Source organism: Pezoporus occidentalis, unplaced genomic scaffold (assembly GCF_034315485.1).
Source record: "Pezoporus occidentalis ecotype Australia unplaced genomic scaffold, CSIRO_AGI_Poc_V1 ctg103, whole genome shotgun sequence".
Taxonomy (NCBI): domain Eukaryota; kingdom Metazoa; phylum Chordata; class Aves; order Psittaciformes; family Psittacidae; genus Pezoporus; species Pezoporus occidentalis.
The window spans coordinates 1,399,939-1,412,328 of NW_026912812.1; positions in this window are offsets into that span (position 1 = coordinate 1,399,939).

Here is a 12,390-nt window from a genome sequence, read left to right on the forward strand (position 1 = left end):
TTCCACTAAATGAAACACAGAAAAAAGAAATAACTCCAGAATTATGAAGAGTCACTCTGGTTTTTATTAGTCTGTGACTTGAGACAATGGCTGATGTTAGTGTTTATTTCTTTTTAAGTCAGTTATTTTACAAAACTTTAGTGGGCCATAACTAATAACATCATACAGGAACTCATTTCTCTGCCTGTTACCCTATACTATGCTGGCTTCCTCTTAGGATTTGTGTAAGCGCTTTTGTGCTCATTATAATCTTAGTCATGTGCTGCCAGGATTTCAATAGGTACCTCCCACAAAAATGTTCCTTTGTACTGTATACCAAGTGCTGCATCCTTCTGGCGCACAGAAAAGGAGGGAAAATGGGAAGAGAGGAAACGTGGAATTTTAAGTTCCTTTTCTTAAAAAAAAAAAAAAAAAAGAAAAAAAATCAAATTTGTGGTATAGGCCATTCAGTATATGGAAGTATAGGGAAACAGTGTAGCTTTGTGGGGGGGGAGGGGGGGGAATGGGGGCATATTTCCTCAATATTCCATCCCTGGCAGTGTTCAAGGCCAGGTTGGACAGAGCCTTGGGTGACATGGTTTAGTGTGAGGTGTCCCTGCCCATGGCAGGGGGGTTGGAACTAGGTGATCTTAAGGTCCTTTCCAACCCTAACTATTCTATGGTTCTATGATTTGCAAGAGTACAGTCCTAAAAGTGTAACACTTGGTGACATAAAACCAGTAGAATACAGGCAAATACAGCCATATAACTAAGATATTTTAGTAGGTACAGTAAAAACTGTTATTACTGCACATAATGAACGGCCAGAGCATCCTTAGCTTATACACATCTTATTAATGAGTCCCTTATGCCTTAATGAGAGAGAGAGCTAACAGCACTATTCTGATTTAATTGGTATCCCTGAGGAAAAAAATAATTGGGCTTGAGGGAAAAAAAAAATATGCAAAGCCAGTACCTTATTTAGAGGTTTGTAGGTGAGCCCATGTTCAAGATTTCTCATTTAGATTAACTAGCCTGGAATGCTATTTTCCTATGTTCAGTTACATCCATTTTGAAATAACCAGTCTGCTAGAGAGACCTTATCTGAAATTACAGTTACAAGCAAGCTGTTCACTTTGGGAATGATCCAATTATATAATGAAAAATTAAATAATATTTCAATCAATAAAAAGTAGTCAAAATTCTCATTTCTGTCCATTTTGGAGATGTATCTGACATTACCTGGGACAGACTCTTGGATTATTTAAATATTGTCTTTTCTTGAGATAAATTTGCTGATTTAGTGGTACACAGACAGAGAGACTCCTTTATCAATGTCTTTGTCTCCTAAAAATATTTCCCAGCTTTTATTTTTATTGGCTGTATGTACATTTTCAAGATTGAAATAAAAGAATTACAGCAGTCAGGATTTCTACAAAAACATCCTGTCTCTGGTAAGTGAATAAAACCATCTCTTACACAGTTATTCTTGCAGCTCATCACAATTTATGACCTACAGTTGCAATCCAGGTTAGCTCCTCTCTCCTGAGGCTACATCCCACATCTGCATGTGTCATAAGGGTATCACAAGCCCCTCACATGAGTGCAGTAATGGTCAGGTGGAGTGTCCTTTCTCCGTGTGCAGTGAGATGCATAGATCCCATGTGCAGAGGATGCCCACAGTTTGGTTAGGGGATGGATACGTGTCTGTTTACATGACAGAATATTCACTATATACTTTCTACACATGTGCCCTGTGAAGAACCTGTGAACTTGCTGCAGCCAAAAGACAAGTACTTCTTAACAGAAGTGTGTATGTATACATATATATGTATATATATAAGCCAGATAACTGTAAAGGCAGCAATGCCTAATGGATAAGGCCTAGAGTGTGGAAAAAAAAACTGAAAATATACTTTGAGTGACCTTGAAAAAATTATCTTCTAGCTCCACTTTGCTTCTTACGCCTTTTCTAACTTTCCATTATTGGAGATCACCACACAATAGATCTTCAGTGTCAAGCAAGCCACTGATGTAGTACAAATAAATCATAAACATCCAAGTAATAATAACCTCCTTCCCCTTTCATCTTTTACCTTCCCCTTCTCTCCAGATGTACTTCAGGGTAGACTAAAATAAACTGTGAAAAGGGCTTGAAATTTGTTGATTGACTGTTAATATCTTGTAGTGGTTTTAATTACTGTGCCTTCTACATCCTGTATTTTGTTGTATTTTTCTTCTCTGGTGAAGTAATATGACATGAATGCCTCACATAAGCTTCATTAGCATTGTTCCACCAAGTTTCTGTATCAGAAGTGCCTACCTTTATGCAACTCAATCTCCAAAGTAAAATCCTACTTGTAAAAAGTCTTTCAAAAGGACAAAAGCCATGTGAAGTTAAAGGCACTGTTTAAAACAGGAGACTGGTTTTAACTGTGTGCTGCTACTAAATTTCTTGGCTTAATTGTTAAAAAAGTTATATAAAAAAAAAAAGAGAGAAAGAGTCTTTTGTCTAGGGTCAAAAAAGCATCCTTCACCTTTGGCTTCTGTCTGTTAGCAGGTAGGACTATCATTTTTATTTTTGTCTGGATATATTCTCTCCTGCCTTCAAAGTTATGTGTGGGCAGATTTTTTGGCTGCAACAGCCTATGTCCAGTTTCCCTTCAACCTCATCAGGGCAGGGCCAGATCCTGAAATCTATCCCTGAGCAAAGAGCCAAATGAAGGGCTCGGCTCAGCTGCTGTGGCACTAATGGGAGAGCATTGGATGTGGCTCATGATTGGGTGATGGAGGGCAGCTCAGATGTGAGGTGGTTTGGAGTCCATGCTGAATGTCTGCAAGCCAGGCTGAGGAGAGGACACCTCTGGGGAGAGGGGCAAGAGGTTTTTGAAGGGATGAGCAAGCCTGGGAAGGCAGGCTGACAGCATGGGTTGCAAAGAGGTCTGTGCAACCATGGCACTGATGGGAACTCTCCTACTCCTTCCATCTTCCACTGATGATGTGGGAAGGAATGGGAAGATTCAGTTAATGAACAATTGGCTACGAGACTGGTGCTACAGGCAGGGCTTTGGATTCTTTGATAATGGCTGGTTTTATAGGGCACCAGTCTGGACAATGTCAAGTGAGAAAGGTTTGTCTCACAGAGGCAAAAGGATGCTGGGGCACGAATTAGCAGGGCTCATTTGGAGAGCTTTAAACTAGATTCGAAGGGGGATGGGGTTGTTGCTGGGCTTGCCCCAGTGGGGCAGCGCTCCAGAATTAATGAAGACTGGGAGGCCTCCTATAATCCTAGGGTGAAATCGGTGTGCTCAGCTCGCTCCCTGAAATGTCTGTACACCAATGCGCGCAGCATGGGAAATAAACAGGAGGAGTTGGAAACCTGTGTTAAGTCAGGAGACTATGATCTGGTGGCAATTACAGAGACTTGGTGGGACAACTCACATGACTGGAATATAGTCATGGAGGGCTATGTCCTTTTTAGGAAAGACAGGCCAGCCAGGAGGGGTGGTGGGGTTGCTCTTTATGTGCGGGAGCAACTACAATGCACCGAGTTCTATCCGGGGACAGATGATGAGCGAGTTGAGAGTCTGTGGGTGAGAATTAAGGGGCAGGCTGGCAGGGGGGATACTGTTGTAGGTGTCTGTTACAGACCACCGGATCAGGGTGAGGAAGTTGACGAGGCCTTCTGCAGGCAGCTGAGAGCGGCCTCACAGTCACAGGCCGTGGTCGTCATGGGGGATTTTAAATTCCCTGATGTTTGCTGGAAGGACCACTCGGCAACCCAGCCGCAGTCCAGGAGGTTCCTCCAGTGTGTGGATGATAACTTCCTCCTGCAAATGGTGGATGAGCTGACCAGGAGAGGAGCGCTGCTGGATCTCATCCTCACTAACAAGGAGGGTCTGGTTGAAGCAGTAAGGGTAGAGGGCTGCCTTGGTTGCAGCGACCACGAGATGGTGAAGTTCAGGATCTTGTGTGGTAGGACTAGTAGAATACCAAGTAGAATTGCAACCCTGGACTTTAGCAGGGCAAACTTTGGCCTTTTCAAGCAATTGCTAGGGGAAATTCCATGGGCAAGGCTGCTTGAAGGAAAAGGGGCCCAAGATAGTTGGGTGACATTCAAGGACTGCTTTTTCCGTGCTCAAGATCGGAGCATCCCGACACGTAGGAAGTCAAGGAAGAGGGCCAAGAGACCTGTGTGGCTAAATAGGGAATTGCTGGGTATGCTCAAGTGGAAGAGGAGAGTTTACAGGTCATGGAAGGAGGGGCTGGCCACTTGGGAGGAATATAAGGCTGCTGCTAGCGGATGTAGGAAGGCAGCTAGGAGGACTAAGGCTTCCTTAGAATTAAACCTGGCAAGAAGGGTCCAGGACAGCAAAAAGAGCTTTTTCAAATACATGGCAGACAAAACTAACACCAGAGGCAATGTAGGCCCACTGATGAACGGGATGGGTGCCCTGGTGACAGAAGATGCAGAGATGGCAGAGTTACTGAATGCCTTCTTTGTCTCTGTCTACTCTGCTGCAGGCAGTCCTGAAGATCCCTATACCCCTGAGACCTTAGATGAAGTCAGGTCGACGGAGCGACTTGCCTTAGTCGATGAGGAATGGGTTAGAGATCAGTTGAGCGATCTGGACGTCCATAAATCCATGGGTCCAGATGGGATGCACCCGCGGGTGCTGAGGGAACTGGCGGAAGTCATTGCTAGACCACTCTCCATCATCTTTACCAAGTCCTGGGAAACGGGAGAGGTGCCTGAGGACTGGAGGAAAGCAAATGTCACTCCGGTCTTCAAAAAGGGCAAGAAGGAGGACCTGGGTAACTATAGACCGGTCAGCCTCACCTCCATCCCTGGGAAAGTGATGGAACACCTTGTCCTTGGTGCCATCTTAAAGCATATCAAGGATAAGAGGGTTATGAGGGGCAGTCAACATGGCTTCACCAGGGGGAAATCATGTTTGACCAATCTCTTAGCCTTTTATGAGGAAATAACACGGTGGATGGATGATGGCAGAGCGGTGGATGTGGTCTACCTTGACTTCAGCAAAGCCTTTGACACAGTCTCCCACAGCATCCTCACAGCTAAATTGAGGAAGTGTGGACTGGATGACCAGGTAGTGAGGTGGACTGCGAACTGGCTGAAGGAGAGAAGCCAGAGAGTTGTAGTCTATGGGGCTGAGTCTAGTTGGAGGCCTGTAACTAGTGGAGTGCCTCAAGGGTCAGTACTGGGACCAATATTATTTAATATATTCATCAATGATTTAGATGAGGGAATTGAGTGTACTATCAGCAAGTTTGCTGATGACACTAAGCTGGGAGGAGTGGCTGACACGCCAGAAGGCTGTGCTGCCATCCAGCGAGACCTGGACAGGCTGGAGAGTTGGGCAGGGAATAACGGGATGAAATATAACAAGGGAAAGTGTAGAGTCCTGCATCTGGGCAGGAACAACCCCAGGTTCCAGTATAGGTTGGGGAACGACCTGCTAGAGAGCAGTGTAGGGGAGAGGGACCTGGGGGTCCTAGTGGACGACAGGATGACCATGAGCCAACACTGTGCCCTTGTGGCTAAGAAGGCCAATGGCATCCTGGGATGTATTAGAAGGGCGGTGGTTAGTAGGTCGAGAGAGGTCCTCCTTCCCCTCTACTCTGCCCTGGTGAGACCGCATCTGGAATATTGTGTCCAGTTCTGGGCCCCTCAGTTCAAGAAGGACAGGGAGCTGCTGGAGAGAGTCCAGCGCAGGGCAACCAAGATGATTAAGGGAGTGGAGCATCTCCCTTATGAGGAAAGACTGAGGGAGCAGGGTCTTTATAGTTTAGAGAAGAGGAGACTGAGGGGTGACCTTATAAGTGTCTATAAATATATAAAGGGGGAGTGTCACGAGGATGGAGCCAGGCTCTACTCAGTGGCAAACAATGATAGGACAAGGGGTAATGGGTGCAAACTGGAACACAAGAGGTTCCACTTAAACTTGAGAAGGAACTTCTTCTCAGTGAGGGTGACGGAACACTGGAACAGGCTGCCCAGGGAGGTTGTGGAGTCTCCTTCCCTGGAGACATTCAAAGCCCGCCTGGACACATTCCTGTGTAACGTTATCTAGCTGTTCCTGCTCTGGCAGGGGGATTGGACTAGATGATCTTTTGAGGTCCCTTCCAATCTCCAGCATACTGTGATACTGTGATACTGTGATACCCAGCACCTGCAATGGGAAATGGGCACAAGACAGATACCGCATGAGTGTGCACCACTCACTCTCATTCTCCCCATCTCAGCTGCACCATGATTTTTACTGTATGAACCAAAATGCACCTTTTACAGGCAAGTAAAAATGAGAAAAGGGCAAGGTCCATTTATTTAGTGATTCTACAGTAGTTTGATATCCTGACATGCAGGGTGTATGGACCACCACTGAATTCATCTTGCTGTCTGGAGGCCTCCAGGTAAAGAGACTTGTTTGTATGTACAAAAGTGGGGCTTCTGACTTAAAACCAGTAACAGTGCTAGCAGGTATATAGAGCCAGTTCAGATTTACGCTTCTATGGGATAATCCCCTGGCTCTAACGACTAAGGTCTGTAATATATTCAGCAAAATGTCCCAACTCCTTCTTGCTTTGTGACATCTTCTTGCTGGGACTTCAGGGCTTTGGGATATTTATTTTTAAGATGTGATAATCCTATTTAACTCTCCTGCAAATGGGATCCCAGGGAGAGCTATTCAGTTACACACAATTAGTTTTATAAGAAGCATTATTAAACCATCCATTAGCTTTTTTTTTTCCCACTAACTCCTTTATTAATAGCAGTAGAGGCTTTTGTATGAAGAATAGGCAGTGGCATTTTATGAAATGGTTTCAGACTAATAATAACATTTCCTACTTGTGCCTGAAATTAAGAAATCTCATGTGAGATTTCATTTAAAATCTCTCAGGCCTTTTCCCCCATCATCTTTTCCTCTCTTCGTGTTTTTCCCTCAGATGCATGAAATTGGACTATGCTGGATCCTGAGAGAGAAGGAGGATCATGGGGCAGGGCCAGCCCTGAGGAGGCTGGCTAGGATCCCTGCTGAAAGTTTAGGATATGCTACCCCATCAGCAAGCCCATTGCCAGAGGCAGCTGGTCAGAGGATCACAGGTCAGCCCAAACAGCTGCTCTTGGCACTTGAGGCCAGGGAACAGGAGACAGGCCAGGCTGTTGCTGAACGACTTGACGAGCTATCACCTTGGCTGGGGCAGAAGGGAGGTAGGGTCCTAGAAAGGAGCCTACGGGGATGTGTGAGGGCTGCACGAGTGTTGTGTTTACAAGAGTCAGGGTGAGAGTGCATGCCTGCCCATTCCAGCCCTGCAATCTCCAGGGGACAGTGTGAGAAACAGAGTGATGAGCACAGGATAATATTTCTCCCTTCTGGATTGTCAGTATCCAGCTCTGTGTTACGTGAAGCTGGTGGCTGTACAGAAACCACTACATCCACAAGGCATTTTTTCCCACAAATTTGACTAATTGCCTTTTGCACCAATTTATGCCTTTGTATTCAACAATATCCTGTAACAATACATTCCCCAGTGCCTCCTCGTGTAAAAAGGAGCTTTTGCTTATTTTTAAACTACTGCCTGATAACTTCATTGTCATGAGACATACAGAGTAGTCATTGCTTATTCACTTCCTCCCTGTCACTCCTGATTCCCTTTGTTCTCAGGGTATTGTGTTTGACAACGCTGTATTTTAGATCTTGTTCTGAATTTACCACAAATGTAATGTTTAAAGCTCTGAAGTTGTGGAATGGAGCTGCATGCACTTGTCTTTCTCTGCTCTCCTGGGACTATTGTGCTGCCCCCCTATCCTGGCAGGCCAGTTCATTTACGTTTTAAAGCCTGGGATTTAGAATGGATATGTAAATTGACCTTCCAGTCTGTATAGTAAGGATACGCAGATAGACTCTACAACTCGTTAAAGTTGTAAAGTGGGTATGCTTTTATTCAGCACTGAGGCGCATGGGGGATCGCTCCTCCAAAAGCATGCGCACCTTTCCTTTGCCACTCTGTTTATATTACGTATAATGATTACATAAACATGAGATTGCTTCATGCCTAATACGTATGCAAAACCTATTCCTGTCTAGTATTATAATTAGTTTTGTGGCATTCGTTCCATTGATGCGCTTGCGCAGTGCCTCCTGGTGGTGGTCGTTAGGGGGTCATGAGGATGAAGGCCTGTAGCTCCTCTTCATTAGCATGAGTAACCTTTTGCTTTCATGCAGGCTCAATAGGGTTTCAGCTCCTATCCAGACCTCAGGTTTGGTACAAGCCGGTTTTATGTATCTTAAAGCGGAAACTTGTCAAGTTTGCAAATTTTTTTACTCTGGTTATCTTTTGTTCCTTTTCTTTCTATGGATACTATTTAAACAAGAATGTCTTAAATGTTCATCACACAAATTATGAATCTTATCTACTACAATTCTGCCTAGCAGCTGTAACTCCTACAATTTTGCTTCACAATTCTAGCAATTTGACTCCTGTGGTTCTGCTCCCAATGCACTGATGACTGCTTAAGCAAGCAGGCACAAGGTTAACCCTTTATTCCCAGGTATCAGTAACTCCTGCTGTTTAGTTTTAAATTAAAATCCTAATCATAAATTTAGTATTTAAGGTGTAGGCTGTAGGCTCTATTCCTGGTCAGTTTTTACTGGAAGGATCAAAAGTAACAATTTGAGTTGAGAAAACTGAAATGAATGCTCAGTTAAAACTCATCAGCAGTATTACTTCTTTCTACTGAAGGTACAGTTGTGCTAGTTTTGACTGACCTTTTCAAACAAAGGCTTACCTGTTCAAACTTACTTTCATGACTCTCCAAGAAAAAAGGAGAAAATTACAGAGCATATTCTTGTGAGGAAGCCTGGCTTCCCCAGGAAGCTCCACAGACAGCTGTCTTCTCAACAGTGAGTTCATTCTGTTACTAGAAACAATATAAGCAAATTACTTTTGCTTATGAACATGCTAAAATGAGTGTACATTCCTCTTTTTAACAGACAGAATTTTTAAATTAAAAAAATGCACATAAAGGCATTGCTCATTTCCCTGTACCATGATCTTTCCCACCATGGCCATCTTCTTCTCTTCTTTGTCTTACAAAAGCAAGATAAAATCCATACAAGATTCCAGTGGACAATACCATTTTCCTTTTATTTAGTTTAAAAATATATACTGTAAGTTAAAAAAAGATAATATATACACATTGGAAACAAATATAAAAGGGCACTTTCTGTAGTAAGAATTATCACAGGTTATTTGAATAGCTATATCCCATACTGTCTATAGAGATTTATTGGCAGCAGTACTATCAAACACAATGGTTATCACCTACACTGCACTAACATTTTCTTTAAATATTGACAATTGTTCTAGGTCGTTTCCAGAGAATTTAATAGACTTGTTGATGTCTCACTCTAATGTGCAAAATACTATTGCTACATTCTTTTCCTGGGGGTGGGGGTTGAAATCCAAACCCCTTAGTCTCCATTTTATTGTCTTTTCACAGATAATTTTCATAGCTGTGACACAAACAGAACAAAACAGCAAATCTTTATATTCCTATTTGGCTCAGTTTTCCATAGCTAAGCAAGCTATTAGCTGATGAAAAACCAGGATCACTGGGTTTAGCTGGGAACATGGTATTGCCATCTACAGTTCTAAGCAATAGCCTTTATTATTTAGTAAGCCATTGTCAACTGGGTAACTCACTGAGAAGTACTTTAGGAATAAGTCTTTGGAGTCAACTCAACACATCAAAATAATGCTGCTCCTTTGGAATGGCTTAGTATTTGATTTTTGTACAGTTTAGGTTTACAAGAAGAATTCCTGATAATCAGTCATTTAAAAAAAAAAAATTCTTAAGAGACACTTGCCCATTTCTCTGGCCTCAGTAGGAAAAAGGATGGCTGATGCCTCCTCCTCTTTTCATCCCTGGATGATTCCATGAAGAACACCCCTCAACCTGCAGCTTGCTCTTGGCATCCAACCTGCTGCCTGGAGACTGGCTTGGCTGTTTTTAAAAAAAACCCTTCATTTTCTTTCCCTAAACATTTGCTTTCCAGAAAAAAGTCCAGTGAAACCTAAGGAACTGAATCCTTCCCCACACCCAGCTGGAGGACTGGAGGACTGGAATTTATGTAGGGGAATAATTTGCCTTTTCTCCCCTGTCTTGGCTATTATTAATTCAGGAATACTTCACCACACTGTGCCATTAAATGGCATGGAGCTGAGATGCCTCTGCACTGTAACAACAGAACAGCTTCCAACCGCATTGATAAAACAGCATTTCTAGCATAAATGACAACTAGATTTTCCTGGTCACTGCCCACTGTGGAAAGCCCCTGCCCCATTCAGGTGCAATCAGACCCAGGGAGCCACTTTTCCAGTTTTCATGGGAAGGTGGAATTGTAAAACAATGAAAAATCAAGCAAGCTTTTCATTTGCTCGTTCACTCAAGAAGCATACTTATTCAGGGGTTAGCAGAATGGTCAAAGGGTTTTTTTTCTGCCTACACATACAAAGGGAAATGGAACTCGCTGACACAGCTCTTTTCCCCAGGCTACACAAAGAAATTGGAAAACCTGGAAACAGGGGGTCATTTAAGGCAAGGCCCAGGAGCAGGTATTTTAGCTTGCTGTCTCCGGAGGAGCTGTTAACCTCATCCCGCTTTGAAGAAACCCAAGAAGGTATGTGTACAGGCTCATGAGAAAGCTGATCTCTCTTGACAGGGTGGGAGGAAAGGAGAAAAGGTCAAGAACAGAGCATGTTTACACAGTCCATGTGCTCCTAGCTGTGTGCTGCTACTGAGTGCAGCTGCTTCCACTCTCAGCTGGCATTTGTGGTTTTGAATACTAGAACACTAAATAAAATATGAGGGCTTAATACCTTTTTTTAATATATATATATACAGTGTGGGCTGCTAAAGTAAACAGAATATTGCATGAGTGCACATTTCATTCATATGAGCAGAAACTTAAAGCAAAAATGGAGAGTGCAATTAGCAACGAACGCCCACAGTCAAAGACCCTGGAATACAGCACAACTACAGACAGACATAAATGCCCTTTTAAAGAAATACTCTTGGAGGACCAGTTGCATAATTCTGCAAGCTGAGACAAATACTGACTCACTAAGTCAATATTTGCTATATCTACTGGACCAAATTCAGCTCTCCTTCAACACAGAAACAACTTTGCTGTTGTTTTACAGTGAAAGTTCCTGGCCATGAGACTAACAGGCAGCAGCTTCTGCTCCTTGAGCACTTATGCTGCCGAGTTCCTGCTCACTGACCACCTTCTCATGATGCATTTTCTTTCAGCCTTGAAGGCTTTGAGCAGCTTGTCCTTGCCGCTCGATTTGGTAGAATCACACAACCAGGTGCTTCAGGTAGCTTTTTTCCCACTTTTAGCTAGTAGTAACAACAGGAAAATACAGGACTGTACTAATTCATTACTTACTTTTTTTTTAGTAGGGCCTGTAATATATGTTTACTAAAGGTAAGAAATTAAGATGTGAAAAAAAAGGATGGAAGTTAAATCCTGCCTTCAGAAGCAGAAGTAAGCTGAGTTGCTTAGCTGTTGCAGCCAGGTTTACAAAAGAGAATAGGGAAAAGGTAAAGGCTGAACAGGGCTTTAAGTAAGGGAGCATAGTCTGATGGGATGCATGAAGATAAGCTGGTAAGAGAACATGGTGAAGCTGAAAGACTTGCTCAGTGATCTCCTCTAGTATTTCAGTTGTTAGGGAGCAGTTTTAAAAAGGGATATGGTGTGAGACCTGTTGTGCCACTGCAAAATCCTGTTCAGGTTTCACAGTATCTGCTATAAACAGGGTATAAGGTGAAGGGAGGAGCAGTCTGGGGAACCTACAAAAAATACCCTGTGAGTAGGCAGTAATACATTGTAAGTATAATTTTAAAGAATTTGTTTTAATTTAATTTAATGCCTATTTTTAACACTTAGAATTTTAACGTTTGAATTTATCATTTTACCTTTAAAGAAGGTACCTTCTAAAAGGAACTGATATGCACCTTTGCCTCACCCAGCAGCACAAAAGAGAAAGACAACATACACTTTCTCCCCTTTTGGGGGCTTCACTACCTGCAAGAAGGAAGAAACAGCTGGTCTCTGCACTTGAAGTACAGATAACAAGAGAAAGTTATATTTTGTCTGCAGATCTTTTTAAACCTGCATGGGGCAAGACATAAAATAGGTGATAGCAGCTGAAACAACACGGGGCTTTGATAATCTGACTCCTTTTTTCCTACCTTTCCTTGATCAGCAAAAACAAATATTATGTTGCAAATCAGGAGCAAGTCCACGGGGTAATTTGTACACAAACTAATAGAGTCATTCCCTGATGCTAAAGGGTCTTCTGATGAGTGACCCTCTGTTA